Genomic DNA, 19265 nt, shown 5'->3' on the forward strand with positions numbered 1-19265 from the left:
GCCGGCCACCCCCGCCGGCTTCGCCTCGACGTCCCCGGGGCGCAGGGGGCACCGCGGCCCGGAGCCTCCGGCAGCCCCCTCGCCGTGAGGGACGGGCCGGCAGCAGGTGCGGGGGCGGCACCGCTCCGACCCCCGGGCACGGCCCGACACCATGGGAGACCCTCACCCTGCTCTGCCCCACCCTGCCCACTGCACCTGCCGCGGCCGCACCGGGGCCAGCGCTTCCCAAGCCCCTGGATGGCACGGAGAAAGCGTCTGGCACAGGGGTGATGCCGCAGGGGTGGCCTGTAATAATTGCTGTGTTTCTTGAAGTGCGAGGGCAGAAAATATGATTACTTAACAAAACACAGCCCTGCTTTGTGTAGTAAAGCGTATTTTGAGCAATGTCAGCAAAAGAGAAAACTTTGAAAATCCATCTAAGTTCAGAAACTATAGAGTATTCTTCAGTCGGTTCTGACTTTCATAAAGCCCGTAAAAGTTCATGCAAGTAGCAATAGCATAATGATAAGCAGACGCAGATAATGAAGTTTGTGTCTTTGCCTCTTGTTCACTGTCCCTCCTCTCCGTGAGTGTAATGCACTTCTGTGGATAGTGTCTGCCAGGAGCTGCTGGCCTCCCTTGCTGCATCTCCTTGCTTGGCTGGCCATGAGCACATTGATTTACATAGTCATGGGCAACAGCCTGTAGGACGCAGCTCTTCCACTGCGCCAGCAATGGCACGTGGTTGAGCTGTGAGATTGAGGAAATTGTGCAGTGTGTACCCAAGCCGCTGCCTGCAACATCCCACTTCAACCACTCTCTGTCTGTTTGGCATGGGACAGGAACAGGAAGGCACAGAACAAGGAGAAAAACAACCCACTATTTAGAAAATACATAGAGTGGGAGAGAGCCTGGGAAATATCAAGGGACAGTGACAAGAAGGACAGCCCAAACAATACAGATCCTGCTTTGGCAGAGTTCCAAATGGTGTCTTCCCCCCACAGAATCCACCAAGCAGCACTTGGTTCTGCCACATTAAAATAAAAGAATCATTACTGTGTCAGGTCTGTGAAAGAAAGGGGAGGGGAGCCGAGTTGGAGGCTGAGGGAATTAATGTTAACATTCCTTTCTTGTTGCATGATCCTCAGAGATTAGAGGCGGCTTTACCATCAAAACAGAGCCATGGGGTGGCAACTTGAACAGCAGGTGAGAAGAAATAGTCTAAGCTGAACAGCTTCCAAGAAAAGGGCCATGGGATCAAACGTCCTTGGGAAACAGATAGGACCTCCATTTTCATTTTCATTCCATTTTCAGTTGAAACAATTCCACTGAAACTTACTCGGGTCGGGTTAATTTAACAAAATATGCTGACACTCAGTTGTATTTGGTTAATTTAACAAAAATATGATTCATGAGGACACTTTCTATGCTCTTCTGTTAAGCAATAAGTTTATGGTGGGATTCATGACTTATTCAGTAGGATGACACTGGAAATGAACCAGACCAAATTATCACAGTGTTTTGAGTAGGCTGCCAAGCACAAGGAACAACTGTTCCAAGAAGTGCTGTAAGTACCCAGCTTCTGCAGCTTTCACTCAGAACCCTAAGATGGAAAAGGATAGAGATATTTCAAGCCATGACCTTAAAACCCAGATTTTGGCTGTGATTGGAAAAAGAAAAGTCAAAACAAATGTGTGTGCCTGCGTTCCTTTGAAACAAAACATTGCATGGATCTAATGGGAAGTGCATTTCCATTCTGTGAGATTTTCATTCCCTTTCCTGTCCATTGCTCAAAATGGGGCTCAGAGATCATCACCCTGGGGCTTCATGTTGAAGCAACTCCACGTCAGAGAGATGTCTCATTTAATACATCATATTTAGTGAGGTAAGTATTTGTTTCCATATGTTAGTTACATATCCAAGCTTAAACCCCTGTTTTTGTTGGGTTTTTGTTGTTTTATTTTTTTCCATAACACTTACCATTGCTTCCTAACCACACAAACCTAGGGGCAAAAGGAATTTAGGTGACTAATAATAAAGTGTGGCAACATACAATCTCTAGGTTCCTGTTTGCCACAGCACATAACCTTGTGCCATTCTCCCACAGTCACCTGCAATACACGGGGAAAGGCAGATACCTCAATGGCATCCATAACTACCGGCTTGCCCAATACCGCTCCACCCCAAACCAGCCACTGTGAGCATACTGAGCTTACACAGGAAGAATTGTCCTCAGTGGAAGGAACCAGAACAATTGCCAGCCTGGAGTATGTGTTAGACACCCTTTGCCTCCTTCCTGGGCTTTTGCCTCGTGCCAGGTGTGTTTTCAAACCCTCTTGCCTGCAGAGCTCCGTACCTTATTGAACACTTGGCTAGGTAGGTGTCTTTGTGACAGTATGAAAGTCTCCTCTACAGCTGGGTCACTCAGCTCCTTCCTTTTTATTTCTTTCCCCACCTGCCCCCTAGAAATATGGGAAGGTATATAATGCAAGCCCCTTCTTTTTATACAGAAGCCTTCTCGTCCTTTCCAGACACAAATCAGTTCCCCTCTGCTCCAGAGTCGGGGTAAAAGCCCTCAGTTCTCTGGATTTCCTGAGAGTGCCCTGAAAATCAGTATATTGAATTTTGAGAGTATGGACATCATGTATAAGACCATTGTCCAAGAATGCTTAGAGACTGGATCCCCTTTGGAGTGTGTGTGTAAGGGAATATTGGAGAAGGCATGAAAGGGGGCACAAAACTATCAGCCCACATCAAGATATCCTGGGACTGTAGAAGGACGAATGTAGAAAAAACAGATACAAATATACAATCTGGGGAAAATTCCACATGAAAACTCTATGGAACTTGGTTACTTCTAGATTTAGGAAATAGCAAAGCAAGAGAGAGCTTTTATGGCCACCCATTTTCAGTCAGACCTCACAATTAAGCATAAGACCCAAATCAAAATGAAGCCTTTAAGTCACAGGATTAAGATCTGCTCTGATCCAGCACTTACTCTTAACCTGCTTTATTAAGAGGATAGCATTACCAACCATTTACAGGAATTAATAAGGCAGAGGAGGTGATGAAAGAATCTTGATTGCTCAGCAGGTCAGTAGCAGAACCTAGTTTCTGTCTTCTTCCCTGTTACAGTTCCTGTGACTTACTGACCCCTAACCAAACTGTGTCATCCTCATCCAGCCTGCCTTCCCTGATATAGATGGAAGACCCATTTGATTTTCCTGTTATACTTTAAGCTGTAATAATATTTAAAGTTGATGTGGATCATTTATGAATTCCAAGTACTTGCCTGGGTTTGCTCAAGCAAGTCCTAAAGCTATAAAGTGGCTTCTGCTTAACAAGGCTTCGTGCCAGCCAATTTTTTGCCAGCATAAAACTTCCTAAGCCAGATCATCCTGGAACTGGGAAACATGGAATCTTGTGCCCTAAATTCTTGGTTACTCATGCAGAATCAATAGTCTCAAGAACAGACAGACCCAAACTTCCTGTTTCTCTGAATAGAAAGCTTCATCCAGGTTAAGCAAGGCATAGCTGGAAGAGTTTTGCAGCATCTCTGCTGGCTTGTTTGCAGATTTTTTATTAACAAAAATCTATAGTAGCTAACTGTCCTCTTGACAGCTCATAGACTATGCATTTAGTATAGCAGCTGACAGAAAGGACATTCATTAGAGCAGTTAATGGAAAGGACGCCACATTCTGAGACGTGTTGTATAGATTTAAGATTTGCTGTCATGTAGGACAGTCAAAGTCTTTGATTTTCTTTGTCAACTGGAAGAGCTGTAAAACGAAAAGGAATCATATGGTATTATTGACAATAGTTTATTTTTTACTGTGCATAACCGAATAAGAAGTTTATTACCCATTGCACGTTCTAAAATTTTGGCATTATAATTTCTGAAATGTCAGACTTCAGAAAGAGTGACCGAGGACCTGGTGAGTTGTAGTTCTGTCTCCACTGAGAGCTACTTCCCCACTACCCACACTGAGCTTACTGAAAACCTGACAGATTGAGGTCACAGTGGACCAGCATCTATTGGCAAAGCCTCTTGAGACGTTCTCTGGGTTTCTTATGAAGGGGATAAATGGCATAAAAGAGTGCAAGGCTTGTGCCTCATTTTCACTTGTTCCTACAAGAAGCTGCTGCCAAGCTCAGTTGTTTGCTGTTCCTACATGAAAAGCTGCTGTTGCCAGGTTCAGTTGTTCGTTGTTTTGCTATTTTTTTTTCATTAAGCACAGATTGGGTTTTTTTTTCCCTGCACCAATGAGAGGTTAGGCACATTCAAGCCTGGAAATAAAACTCATTCAATATTCCAATGGTTACATGCTGGGAGATCCTTATCTTTGCTATCATTTTGTCTTCCGGCAGCACCCCCAAGTAGTCCTTGGGATTATTTGACTCTTTGATTGACCATCATGAAGCCCTATGAGGACATGGTAGATTATGAAGAAAAGTATATATGATGAAGTTTACGAAGGATTATTTTAAAATGTTGTCAGAAAGAAAAATAATCAGACGAGACTTCAGGCTTTTATCTGGTTTGCTCTTACTCATCATAAAAGGAGAGAAAAGCTTAAAGGAAGATTATGTTTCTTCTCAACAAGCTTTGAGAAGTCTTAAACACAGTTGGCTTTCAGTTCCCATGAGAATTGTCTTAATAACCTCTCTAGTGACACATTTTTCTTCGAAAGCAAACTTTCACAGGGAGTGCTGCAGTGTGCAATAAAATCTTCTTTTCAACTGAAACAAAACATAATTTGGCATTTACTTTTTGTGTACACTGAGACTGAGAAATTATTTACAATGGATGGGGGAGGCAAGACTTAGTGGTAGGTAAAATGCAGATAAAAAACTACTCAGAGTAAAGGCAGGTTTAAACATGAATGTGACCAGGGAAGGAAAGTCTCTGGCAATAATCTTTGTAACTGAAATCCACAATGAATTATTGATTTACCAACAAATAAACAAATAGAAAAAGCACTGAGAGTTTTCTGAATCTATTGAATGAGAACAATCATGTCACAAACCATTGTTTAAAAATGTGTGAAATGACGAATGAAGTTCATGACATACTGAATTTGTAGAGATTATACCACATGTGTAAATCCAGTGATGTTTGTCCAAGGCTCAAAGCAAATGGAAACTAGGACCAACGCAGCTTTTACGTCTTAAAATGAAATTATGATCTTAATGCTTATGATAAGAAAGGAAAGAGGAAGGGAGTTCCCCTGGTTAAGTAATCTCTATTTCACCTTGATATCTTCCTTTGTGCTTTCTATTTGAAATCTGATTAAAAGCAGAGCTGAGTGCCATATAGTGCAAGTACCCCCTGCACATCCGAGCACTTTCTATGGGACCAGCTCTTTTAGTGGCCTTTTTTTTTCTGTTTTTTTTTCTGGTGGTGGCTTTTGTTTGGTTTTTGTTGTTTTTTTTTTTTTATCTGGTTGGTTTTGCTTTTTAGCATCAAAGTAGAGATGTGTTAAAATGGTGCTGACAAAAACTGCATGTCAAATAACATTAGCTAACTTAGTTCATGTGCTTGTAGACAGAGCACAGATCTGTGTTTAGAGCAGATGAGAGTGGTAAGGGAGGTGGAGGCAAAACAAATGCCCACTGGTTGATAGAGGTAAAAATAGTTCATAGTCTATGTACAGTTGTTTTTTCTACTCCAAGTTGTTTTATAATTACATATATTGCTGACATTTGTGTTGCTCTGACTGTGGGAATGAGGCTGTAAGAGTACAAAACCACAGGTAACAAGCTATTTCAATTTAACTAAGGGTGCCCAAACTCAGAATTTCAGGGCTAAGGGCGCAAAGTTCAATGTACAATTAATAGACAGGGTATCTTTTCTTTTCCTGTGATATGATACTGACTCACACCTTATTAAGATCAGTTTTAAGTTCACATTGTTTGACTTTCAGCATAAACTAAGCTCTTGAGTTTCACCTGGTGATTCTCAAATCCAGTGTGTAACAGTAGAAAGGCTTTAAACCCCAGTCTCAAGACCAAATGGCAGTGATTCTACCCCCTGATCAGTTCTCTCCAGAGCCAAGTGCTCTTTCAGTGTAAGCTTTGAAAGCTATTTGCATTGACCAGTACTTGTATTTCTCACCCAGTTTCAGAAGCTGCATTATCTATAAGGCAATTCACAGTTAAATACTCAGCCAAAATAAAACCTCTAGCATGGCTCTTGGCTAAGTCAGTAATATAAGCTGGGCATTACTGTGCAGTTCGGTGCCAGACCATTTTCTTGTATTTTTCTCTAATTGAAACAGTAAAAATTCCTTGATGCAGAGGTTACTAGGTAGGGTTCAGAAGTCCCAGATATCATTCTAGCCTATTTTGCCATTCAGGACTAGCTCTTTCAGATATCTTCTCATATTTTGCCTAGCCTGATTTAAGTGCTCTGTGCAACAAGGCTCTCCTGCTTTGAACATTAGAGATCAGGTTTATTTTGTAGTGTAAGACCGGTTAACCTCAAAGAATGCATCTAATAGCAAAAGAAACAAAAATATATATAATATAGAGGATGCAGGATATTACTGGCCCATGCATTATCTCTCCTACTCTGCATCACTTGCATCTGCTGCAGACATGAACATTTCCAAGTGCCATTAGAAGATGAAGTTGTTTGTTCTCCCCTCTGACCGCAGCTTCCCAACAGCAGTGCAGGCTGCACAGGGAGCTCTCAGCGCTGAATAAGGAGAGAACATACTCATGGAGATTCCTGACACAGATAAAGGAGAGTAGTTTTGACCTTAGTGGATCATGAGTAAGACACCCAGCCGGAGTCTGAAGTACAAGTATCCACCTGTCTCTTGGGAAATCCTCTGTTTGCTCTGTGATAACAGTAATGCTGAAAACAGGCAGGCACTGATGAAGACGTAACACCAAGTACAAGGGAGGTACAAGCAGGGTGACATTTCTAAACAAAGTAGAACGCTGCCTACTTTCACCAGACCTGAATTTTAACTCTGATAGTTTGCAAGGGCTTACCTGGAACTGTACCTCAATTAAATTTTCATTCATGACAAAAAAATATTTGTGTTTCATAGCAAACAGCTCATATACAATTTACAAATGGCTACATATATCCTTAATTGGTTTTCAACCACCCTGCTAAACACTGAGGGCAAACTAAATCCATTTTATGTCAAGGCTGCAGATACACAGTCACCTTATCTAATCAGCCCCAGCTGCCTTAAAGGCAGTAACTCAGAAACAAAGAGGCTACCAAACCAAATAACTTCTGTGAGGCCTTGCTGGAGGAGAAGGGGATCAGGTTGATTACTGTTCACCTGCCACACTGAGGCATGCAGGTAACCTGAAACAAAGGGAGTTTTCAGTGCTTCCCAATGACACACCTACCCTTGTGAAGTAATTACCTCTGACGCATGACACAAAAGATAAACAAGTCTTGTAGCATGTTGGCTAGCAACTCACCAAAACACTTTGGAAAATATCAGTATACCTCCTTTAAAATACTGGGTGAATTTCAACTGTTCGCAGGAGGTAACTCAGGACCTTGGTATTAACTGAGCAGCACTCGAGCCCTCAGAATAAAGTTGATGTGCTGCCTCAGATGCAACCAGGATTTCACACAGACTTGACTTGCTCCTAAGAACACAGCTCAGCAGTTCGTATATTGTATAAGCTGGTTATCTTTTACAGGTGGTGTGATGAATTCTTTGATCTCTTTTAATAAAAGAGAAATGTCAAGATGAGAGAGGGGAAAATCTGTCATATGTAACCTTATGAGCACCTTCTGTGCTATGGTTTCATTTGTGTGATGGCTCAGCATTCTCCAGCAACACATTTGGAGCGAGATTCATTGGTTCACTGCTCTGTTTTCACCTTCAAGCACTTCTAGTGTGGGAGGAGAAGGGTGAGGTGCTGCTGGACTTCAGAGTTAGGGTGTTGTGTTCCTTCACCTGGTATCAGTTGAGCGTGAGGATTGGGAGACTCCAGAGATGGTGTTTCATGAGCTAATTGTTCAGTATGTTTAATTATCTTGGAATGGTAAAAACATTGTTGCAGCAATCAGAAATGAAGTAGAGTTTCTGTATCCAAGAAGTTTGTCTGGCTTTCCTACCCATGCCATTTGGCCTTATGGACCTTGCTTCTCGGCCTTATGGACTTTGTTTTGGGTAATTTAGTACAAACACACATCCATTAGAAATCTTCATAGTTGTACCTTGGATCATCTCCAGAGCCAGGCCCAGTTTGTTTCTGAGTGAGACCAGGAGCACAAGAGCTGGGAACACCCCGTCCCTGTACTCCTGGGTGAACCATATTGTCCCTAAGGCATGCTACGCTGATACATGCAGCATTTTCCTGTGAGAAAGTGGACTGCTCTTTGTTGCTCTCCCTGGTTGTCTTCTGCCTGCCGTGGCAGATGTAGAGGGAGGGGGAAGTACAGCATCAGGCTATGGCCTTCTTTTGCAGCGTTCTGATGTGGGGCCATGGCTGTGAGCACTCGGGCTGCTGTCACAGTAAAGGCTGTGCCAGTACCATGGCCTGTTTCTGACCCAGCGTCTTGAAGCGCCCAGGACAGATTCACTTCAGAGTGTCTGAGTGCTCTGGCTCTAGGGATGCAAGTGGCAATGCCTGCCATTCATTGGGAATGTGGTCTTTGAGCCCTGTTTGTGAAAGCCTGCAAGAAGGGCTCAGCTGTCTCCATGTCTACATGGCAGTCCAGACCTGCAGGGTGGTTTCCCTGCTCAGCCCTGCATGGCTGCTCTGCCAGGCAGGACAGCAGCGCAGATGGGAGAGCTGAGAATCCTGGCCACTGGCCTGGTTTCCCTTTACCTGTCTGACACGGTGAGGCATGAAAACACCAAAAGGGCCTTAGAGATGACAGCAAAACAGGGTGTGCATGTACAGCTGATTCACAGGGTGGAGTAACAGCTGGACACACTGGCAAAGCAAGACACTGGTCTCACAGGTGGGGACTATCCGTAGAGAAAATGTGCCTGGGAGGGTTCAGGCACCTTCTGGAGAACTGCACCTAAGGTGCTCCCAGAAAGTCACGTGGACAGGACTAACAAAAGTACTTCACATGCTTTATTTTTCTCCCAGTGCAATCATCTCTAACAACACACTATTTTCCCCTTTGTGTTTGAAGTTATGAGAACTCTCCTGATCCCACAAGCAAGCAATCTAATAGCAAGGAATAATTTTCTAATGTATTATCTTTCCAGATATCTAAATGTACTTCTTCCCTGCATTCCTCTCAATGCCCTCCACCCCTGTTGCCTGAAATAACTGCTCACTCATCACTAAAGTTTAGCCATGCTGTGCTGTACAAATCCAGGGAGATAAGAAACAATATTCTTTAGATAACAGCACAGAGTATTGCACAATGTTCTTTCTTGTCTCAGAGTTCAGTCTGCACCCTTAGTTAAAAAAAAAAAAGGAACGTTAAAGCAAAAAACCCAACCCCTCTTTACAGAAATTGCATTAAAATGCAGCATGCAATATGGTTAGTGCAGTGCTAAGGACATTTGAAATAGTGGTGCTGCTTCAAGTAAGATTGTGGCTGCCATTTTCCCTATGGTTTCCAGTGTGTAGGATTTAAAACGATCTCTTTTTGTGTGCTTCAAGTAGCAATTAAGTATTGTGTTTCAAATGCCACCACACATCAGTGGTGAGTAAATAATGGCTTAAATAAGAACTTAAAAAAAAAGGTTTGTTTGCTTTTGCAGGTGTTAAATTTCAGCAGGACAATCTAACTCAAACAAAGTCCTAAACAAAAGTTACTGGAATTCCTGACTGACAACCTGAGTTTCATGTTAGACAAGGCAGATAATCAAAATAATTTCTGCTGGCTCTAAAATCTCTAACTATTGATTCTTACCGTGGCTGCAAATCTCTGCAATTGAATTTTTTAACTTCAGTCAAAACAACTTTGTTTAAATTGCTATTGCATGGGAAAACAATTGCAGAAACTACATGGGATTAAAAGATTTGTTTTGTAGTGACTATCCTTAAAAACATCCAAGCAGTAAAAGTCACACCGAGAAGTACATTACGAGATTTAAATGTGGATTTAAGTTATTTTCTTGTTCTTCTGGTAACTCTCTTATTTCTCCCTTGAGAAGAAATGCAACGTATCCAGTACCCAGATGGATTCGAACTTACATCCTGTAAGCTATCTCAGAATATCAGGAAAATACTAGGAAAAGGTAATTGAATAATTTTAGACACAGTAATTAATTCTGCGTAACCCTTTTATGGTAAACTCAGCTGCAGTGAAACCCTGCTTGTAGAGAAGAGAATGAAAGCTGGAGATTATTTCAGTGCAAGCTAGTGATGATTTTAAGTGAGCCCCTTGCCACAGGACTCAAGCTTGCAATCCTGTCAGAGCCTCCCAGAGTCAAGACGGTGGGACCAGGCCTGTAACCGAGAGGTTTAGTGGAGAAAATTCCATGACTTCACTAAGAAAGGCTGCCACAGTAATTCTTAATTGGTTACTTCAGATTAGCCTCTCAGACAACCCTTGTTAATGTGAAATGATAGCCTTGAACTGTGTTCATGGTTTAAGTATAATCCAAAGACCTGCATGAAGCACACAGGGACAAAGTCAGAAATTATTATGCACTTGTGTGAGGTCAGAATCAGGCTGATTCTGTCAATCTAGCCACAGGATCACAGCAATCCAGCTGTTATGGGCTTTATCAAACACCAGATTAAGGCTCCATGTGTGTGCCAGTCATCTGGAAATAGATCTTACCAGCCTGATTCTGCTACTTTTAGCCATGGTGCTGTTACCTGATTTCTTGTGCAATCTTGTTTAAACATGAGTAGAGGTGGAAGAGGTGAGTTCTGTGTTTCTTAGAAAGCTTGAGATGATGTGAACGGAACAAATTAGTTGTTCAGCAATTATAAAAATCTGAGGAAATCAGGGAAAATTGAAATGGTCCTGGTCAGTACAGTTGCTTGTTTTCAAGCTCCAATTATATGTCTATGCCTGTTGGTTGTCCCAGACAGAGACAGAAGAGAAATTCTTTAGAATAATAGATTCCTTTTAATCTGATATGTAATGTAAAGAGTCTCAGGCTGGCTCCAGGTGTTCTGGGCTAGAAACAGGCTGCTGTGGGTTGTGTCAGGACCTTCACTGGAGCACGTGCACAGGGCAGTACATGCAGCATGCAAAGGGCCTGCTACAACAGTCAGTAAACTTTATATTATCCTAAAAGTATAACAAGTTGGTTTAACTATTCTTCATGTATTTTTTTTCATTAATCATTAATATTCAGTTAATACAGCAGTGAGCAGAATGTACCCACAGATCTATCCATAAAGGAAGTAATTTACAGCCTGCTTTACAACAGTGTTGTGTAAACACTTGAGTTGCATTGAGTGCTGCATTTCTGTGGGAGTAGTGGCACATTTGGGTGAGCAAACATAACACATTAGAGAAAACCAAGCACTTTTGGTCCAGTCCCAGACTACACTGTTACCAGCCTGCAACATTGTAAAAATAAATCAATGTTACTAATTAAAAAGACGGAGGAAGTGAAAATTACCACAGCTCTTTAAGATTCAATGTTTGTGCTAGTTTCACAGCACTTCTGCTCTGTGCAGCTCGAATATAGCATTGGAGAGGCCCTGGTCTTACCCCAAATACTCATGGATTTCACTCTTTTAGGGTCAGGCCCAGGATTAGTACTTATACTGAAAGAGTGAGAAAGGAAGCCCAAGGGACAATCATTACTTCCCAGTGTCATGGTGCTTTCTTACAAATGCCTTGAAATGCTCTTCAAAGTTAGAAGTACTAATAAATAAATAATTCTACAAACCCTGTATTGTCCTGTTACAACGACCTCTGTATGAGAAGCAGACCTAGATTCCTCTGTTCTTGATCCCTCGAATCACAGTTCAGGTTTCAAATGTCATATTCAATTGTTTCCTTCTTGACAGATGTAACACTGTTTCTCACAGTGCAGCTTCACTGCTGAGCTGAGAATGGAACAGACCTACACAGAGACTGGGATCTGCAGGATCCTCTGTGCCTTAATGTGCATATCTATATGTCTCTGGGACCCAGTGGCAAGGCAGGTTGTACCTCATTGTGAGGCTACTGACTTCAGCCTTGATGGCATTCTCCAGGATTCAGTGAAATTACAAGACTTGTTTAACCCCATGCATGTCCTTTAAAAGCCTTGCTGAACTGGAGCCTGAGTAAAGCCTGGGCCCAGCAGGCATTCCTGTACATGCTCAAGGATAACAGTCGTCTAATGGGTTCAGGGAGAGCTCATGGACAACTTGTAGTGACTGTTTTCTTCAGTACAGCTAATTTACATCCTTAACATTTTTAGAATTTCAGTATAGTGTCTGTACATGAGAAGTCACCGTGGCATACATACTGCCCTGTTTTTTTGCAGACACAGGAGCTTCAAATTCTTACTCTCAACCCTCCTACATTCCAATGCAATTCCTTTCCTTAATGAGCATGCACCCAAAATGACCTCGTGTTCCATTCTGCAAAATGGTGCACTGTTCCCCTGAATGCTTGAGCTCACCTTTTCATGACAAAAGTTGCGATTTTTGTTCCTGTGCAGCAAGATTTGCAACAAGACTGGCTTTGCAAACATATGGCCTCTCATTAGGCTGACAAGAATTTGGTCAGCCTAGTAAGAAATCTTTTGCATGTGGCAAATTAATTTTATTTAAGCACCCCTTTACATTAGTCTTTTAAAAGAGCCTTCTGAATGCAAAGGCACTCCTCAGTCTGCACCTCCCTGTGCATTTGAAATTGTTTATTAATGAGTCAAGTAGAATCTGACTGCATGCAATTGATCACAATGTTGTGTTAACAACTGTAATATAAAATTAACTTCTTTTGTGACTACAACATAATTTCCAAATTTTCCTCCATCACATGCCATTCCTTATTGGTTACAGTTAATTCTTTGTCATTCTGAAGTCTTAGAAAACTCTGTGCTGCGCACTACACTGCTGACCAAGGCACTGGCAAGGCAGAAACTGGATCTATCTAATCATTAAGCACTACTCAGCCTTTCCCCCCCCACAGGAGACGAGATTCAGTGAACACAAAACCTCAGTGACGTTCCCTGATAACGCCTTTGATTTGCGGTGGTGGCAAAACTGGGTTGTCCCAGTAACTTACAATTACTACATTTAAAACATGTGATAAAACCCACAGAAATCAACATCTGCACTAACAATGCAGTTTCCCTATTTTAATGTCGCAGAAATATTTGCATTTTACTTTTGGCACAGGTTCTGGTTTAATTCCCAGTTAAGTCAATGGGAGCTTAGAGAATCCTTCCCTTTGCTTCAGTGATAGGGGATAAGCCCAGCAGCCAAGGTTTATTCTCCAAATATTAGCAGAAATGCTCTGCTTATCAGGAAGTTGATACTGTTAGTTCAAAGGCCATAAAATCTTTGCATCCAAACATAAGGTTTTGTTAGATCTTAGTTGACAGATGGATGTATAAGTTGATAATACAATCTTGAATTTCTTCTTAAACTTCATTAAAATGAAGCATTTGGGAAGTGTGGATCTTTCCAAAACAGCCCCTTGAGGAACAATACTGAAATTGTGATGCCAGTGAACCTTGACTTTCCAATCATTGTAAAGTGTCTTTAAAAGACTACTATAAAACTGAGATCTAGTTTTATTTTTGTTTGGATAAAACAACTGAAGACACAGGGACAAGGGCAGAGTAACCAGATATGAGGTAGATCTATACTAAACCTGCAAGCTTAAAACTTTCTGCTCCCTTCTAAACTTTTTCCCTAGTAAAGACAACTTATCAGTTGGGCTCTGTAAAAGATTCCATTAATTTTATGTGCTGAGGGCATGTCCTCAAGCACAATGAAATTCCTTGAAAAGACTCTCATAGGCTCCAATGGACTTGTAATCAAGCTCTGAATGTGAGCATCAAGAAATTCCCCAATTTAATTTTCTAGATATGATCAACAGTGGTAGAAGTGCCCAGATTTGTGAAATGTGTACAATTTTATAGTACGCTGTACTATATGGCTTGACAGTGGTCCTGATGTGGCAGCTTGGGAACACTTATAGAATGGTACATGTTAATTCCTGAGTGAACAGCTTTTTGGGAAGTAGGTTTTCTTTTAATGGATTACTGAGCAGCAGCTGTTGGGAGGAATGCATTTCTCTTTCTTTCAACAGTGCTTCAGATGTAGAACAATTTGTGCCTGCACAAGCATGATACACTTTTAAATACATGGACAAAAGACATAGCCAGGATTGTCCTTTAGACATTATAAAGCACTGCCATGCAAACAGTAGCATAATCTTTAGTTTAAACAATTCAGCACTCCTGGGAATAACTTTAAAGTCATAACATAAGTGGCTTCTAAAACCTACAACAGGACATGGACAAATAGAAACAGCTTCTGCGAAGCTTATGTATTGCACTCTACTTGCCAGAAATGTAGTCTAAGTCAGGAAAAGGTGTGAACTAAATTGTTCAAAGTGCAACTAATTGATTATTTACTACAGCTGCTAGCAGACAAGAAATGTAAAATGTCATTCCCTGACTGTGTGCTTAGCGTGTGATAGACCTATGACCTGGCAGAAACTGAGTCTTTTGGCTCAGGCTCCAGATTAACACAGATCTTGCCTGCACAGACAAAATCCTGTGGGCGATGAAGGGCTTACACAAATTACTATTTCAGGACTATGCCAATACGTTGTTGCTTTTCCAAACTGTATTGCTCCCAGAAGATGCCGGGAACATTTTTTTCTACTGACTGTAGAACGGGATTTTGGACACCCAGCTCCATGTGGCTTGATTTCTACATTCTTCTGAGAGTTGCATCCAAGAACTTCAGGGATTATAGCTCCTGTAAGACTTAAGGAAAGCAATTTGCACAGCCTTTTCCATCCCATGCTACATTTGCCAAGCCAATAAGCCAATAATCGTACCTTTCTTGAAGCACTGTCTTAGCTGAACAGTTTGGTGGACTGGAGAAACTTCCACACTCATCTAACAATACTGGGCAATTAGATCTTGACACTGCTTACTGTGGAGCTCTTGGACCACATGAAATAGCAGTCTGCTCTCTCACCTTTCCTAGTGGAGTTTTCTGACTCTCCTCTCACGTGTGCACCAATGTATCCACAGGGATACACTCCTACTGGAGTTTTGAGGGACTGAAGCTGCCAAAAAACATGTATCCCATCCATCATCATCACACTGTCTCTATAAATGGAGGAGGAAAGGTGTTTAAGGGCAAGGTGTTCTGGAGGCTACTTTTGAATGGCACTGAGTCCTGGTAACATTTAGCCCATTTGTTAAATACTTACAAAGCTATATGCAAAATAAGCTCATGCTGTATTAAGAAAAAAAAAATAAAAAAATTCTGCAGTGACTTTAGCCATCAGCTCTGTGCCATCCTGTCATTGAAGACTGGGGATGTGAGGATGCTCCCATCTAGAGCCCCAAATCAGCAAAGCTGAATTAAGCTATTTTAAGGTCCAAAAAAGGGCAATAAAGCTGGTGAGGGGTCTGCAACACAAGTCCTACGAGAAATGGCTGAGGGAGCTGGGGTTGTTTAGCCTGGAGAAGATGAGGCTCAGGGGAGTCCTTATCACTCTCTATGATTCCCTGAAAGGAGGTTGTAGCCAGGTAAGGGTTGGTCACTTCTCTCACACCCTGGTGACAGGACAAGGGGACATAGTCTCAAAATGTGCCAGAGGTGGTTTAGGATGGACATTAAGAGGAATTTCATCACAGAAGGGGTGACTAGACATTGGAAGGGGCTGCCCAGGGAGGTCGGTGGAGTCACCATCCCTGGAGGTGTTTAAGACTGGATGTGGCACTTAGGGTCATGGTCTAGTTGAGAAGGCGGTGTTCAGTCAATAGGCTGTGCTCAATGATCTCAGAGGTCCAACTAGGTCCAACCTAGTTGATTCTGCGAAGGTAGCTTGTACACCTGCAGATGGACACAACCTGGCTGCTCCCTGCACGTTCCTTTTGCTGATGTCAGGGGTACCAAGGTGCCACAGCTCACTTCCACAGTTAGACCCGCACCTAAGGCTGCTGTCACTGCTCCCTCGCACCTCCCTCCCATCGGGCTCTCACCTGACCCCAGCTGCCTCAGAGACAGGGACAAGCGACTGCCGGCCTTCTCCCGCTCTGCAGGTCTGGCTAGGGACGGACATCCCGAAACACGCTTCTGGCACTCCTCCCGCACACTCCTGCCAATCCCACCCTGGGCCGCTGCTCCCCTGCCCAGCAGCAGCTCCCCCAGCCGCGCATCCCGAGCGAGCAGCGGCAGCGCCCGGAGGCGGCGCAGGGGCAGGGGCAGGGGCAGGGCAGGGCAGGGGCAGGGGCTGGGGCAGGGGCAGGGGCAGGGGCAGGGGCAGGGGCAGGGGCAGGGGCTGGGGCAGGAGCAGGGGCTGGGGCAGGAGCAGGGGCTGGGGCAGGGGCAGGGGCAGGAGCAGGGGCAGGAGCAGGGCAGGGGCAGAGGCAGGGGCTGGGGGCGGCTCGAAGCAGCCCCCCCGCCCCGCCCCGGTGCCCGGCCATGCGGGCAGAGGCCGGGCAGAGGCCGGGCGGTGGCGGCGGACTTTGCCCCGGGCGCGGCGGTGCCGTCACACGGCGGCGCCCAATGGCCCCGCGCGCCCGAAATAGCGCGCTATAAATGGCGGCGCCGCCCGCCAGGCCCAGGTGTGGCGGAGCGCGGGGACCGCCGCCCCCGGGCCCGCCGCCACCGCCCGCACCTCTCCTCCCTTCCCTTCCCCTCGTCTCGTCGCGGCTCACCCACGCCCCGAGCCGCTGGGCGCGGTCCCGGCCCGCGGGAGAAGCCCCGGGGCAGGGTGTGGCGCCCCCGGGGCGCTCGGTGCCGGGCTCTGTCGGCCCGTCCTGCTCCCTCAAGGACTCGCTGACTCCTCCTGCAGGTCTTGCTTCTCTCCTCTCTTCAAAGCGTGCGCTTCACCTCCCTCTACAGAAACCGAGGGGAGCCGGTGCCACGCCATCGTGAAAAACCCAGAGCTGTCCTGGCAGCCGTGTCGTGCGTGTGCTTTTAAAACAGCATCTGTTTGAGAGCTGAGACTGCCTGTTCCCCATGAAGGAAGCGGGCCGATAAGGCTTATCGCCTTGGCCCGAGCTCTTCCATCTCTCCGGCATTAGTCTGAGCCGTGGTGCCACGGGAGAAGGCTGCAGAGATAGCACAGCGCCAGGCCCTTTCTGGGTAAGATGCTGCTGGGAAGACACGGGCCTGCCCTGCTCACAGCTCGGGCATCCCCCACCTCTACACACACACACATCATGAATGCATAAACTCAAACCCACACATGGAGAAACCTAAGGTGGGATTTTTTTTTTATCCCCTTTTCAGCTGGGGAAGATGGGGATGCATCAGCAGGAGGTGAGGAGAGCAGAACTGTGAAACTAACATGACGCAGAATGAAAGCAAATAGTCTCCATTTTGGAGATGTGTGCCTTTTTTAAAAACACGTGATAAGGCAAATGTTAAAAATATACCAAGTTCCTGACTATACTGAAGTCTGCAAGGGCTGTAAGTGCACTGGACCCCTTCAAAGATGTGTTCCTACTTGGTTGAGTTGTGCTTGTTTTGTAGAAATGCTCCCAACACATATTCTTAGTCTGCACTGGGAAATTGCACCTGTTCTCACCCTACTACTTGCACATAGTCCTTTGCTACCCTCAGATAAGGTATCTGCTGTAGGATCACTACATTTGGATTTGGGGTTGGGGTTTTTTTTGGTTTTGTCTGTGTTTGTTTTTGGGTTTTTTGTTTTTCTGTTTGTTTTTGGGGGCTTTTTTGCCTTTTTTGTGAGACCTTGGTAAGATAATAAAGACGATACATTTTCTGCTGGGGAAGATCTCTTTCAAATATTTTATATAATCTTTATACATGTATGTACACGATTTCATACAGCTGAATTCTCTAAATAGGAAGTTTATTCTCTTGTTTTAGTTGCCACTGGATTCAAGGAGAGGTATTTACTGAAATGCTTAGCGTAACAGCTGGGGGAGAAGAGTGATCGTCAAATGAAACGATGAGGTGGCAGGTTTGAAAGAAGATACCTCTTCACACAAAACAGATCTTGGAAGTTACTGCTACAGGATGTCAGGAAGCAGTTCAAAAAGCAATTAAGCACGATCATGGGAGAAAAATCTGCGCAGGGGTGTTCAGCACAAACACCTCTGATCCTCTGATTCAGGAACTTTTTGAGGTGCAAATCCGCATCCTGCGGAAACATTTTGGGGAGCAGCCTCCCCTGTGCTCATGCTGTCATTAAGCAATTACTGTTGGCTGCTCTGGAAGTAGTCCTGGACTGGACTTGAAATGCTGCTCTTCTGACCCAGCACAGTCATCCCTACATTTAACTGTCATTTCATTCACCATGGGTTTTTTCCCCCCCAATTTTTAAAAAGTCATAGACAACAATTCTTGCAATGAATCTTTGTGACACAGAAATGCTCTTTCTTTATGCTCTGTACCACTGCTGTTCTTTCCTGCCTGTTACTTCGATTGAGGGATGGAAGGTTGCTTTGCTCTGTGTTTGTATAATACCACATTATCAAGCTGAGCGCTGGTCCGTGCCTGTATTTCCTAGTTAAATATTTGATATAAATAAATATTAATAATCTCTATTTCTGAAGGTGGTCACAAGCCAAAAGGTTTCCTGCCTGTTTAAACACTCAAAGTAAGAAACTGTGGAGCTCCAGTCCTCCTGTGCTGGCAGAATGAGACAGATGGGCCATTTGAGAAAGCGATTAAAATACCAGCAATACCTGCCAAACAGTTACAAATTCCACACTCCACATCTGCAAGGGCTTGTGTTTATTGTCTAGGGCATGGGACCAGACTTTGTGAACATGCTGACACTGAAGGGTGAGAGCAAGGATGAGGTGCCAGCATAGCAGAACTGGGGTAGGGGGGCTCAGTGGTGCCAGCCCCCCACCTCTGCCCTGAGCCTGCCTGAGGGCCCACGGGAGCTCAGGACATTCACCTGCCTTGCTGCTGGAAGGAGATGGGTTGCCACCTACACTTTCTGTTGAAGAGTCAATTTTGGCATATGAATGTTTGCAGGTTTTTTTTTTTTTTTTCCAAAAGCAAGACAGATTTTAGTGCTTGGGAGTGGAAGTGCTCTGAGATCACATGGAGAAAAGGAGCATGATCATCCCATGATATTGAACAATATTCAGGCACAGGTCTTCTGAAAAAGACTCCTTTCAAGGCTGGAGAGCCTTTATATTATGTGCTTTTTTAAACATAGTGGAAATCCAGTGTATCAGTCATAAGGCAGAGGGCA

The 19265-nt window shown here is 44.0% G+C and overlaps 1 long non-coding RNA gene across 1 annotated transcript; it reads left to right on the forward strand.

The window, feature by feature from the left end:
- Window positions 1-16603: 16603 nt before the first annotated feature.
- LOC111922599 (uncharacterized) lies at window positions 16604-19265 on the forward strand. The gene is made up of 2 exons (XR_002860595.2): window positions 16604-17173; window positions 17924-19265. It is a non-coding gene; the product is annotated as an uncharacterized LOC111922599 (long non-coding RNA).

The sequence above is a fragment of the Cyanistes caeruleus genome, chromosome 2 (assembly GCF_971803275.1).
Source record: "Cyanistes caeruleus chromosome 2, bCyaCae1.hap1.1, whole genome shotgun sequence".
Lineage (NCBI taxonomy): Eukaryota > Metazoa > Chordata > Aves > Passeriformes > Paridae > Cyanistes > Cyanistes caeruleus.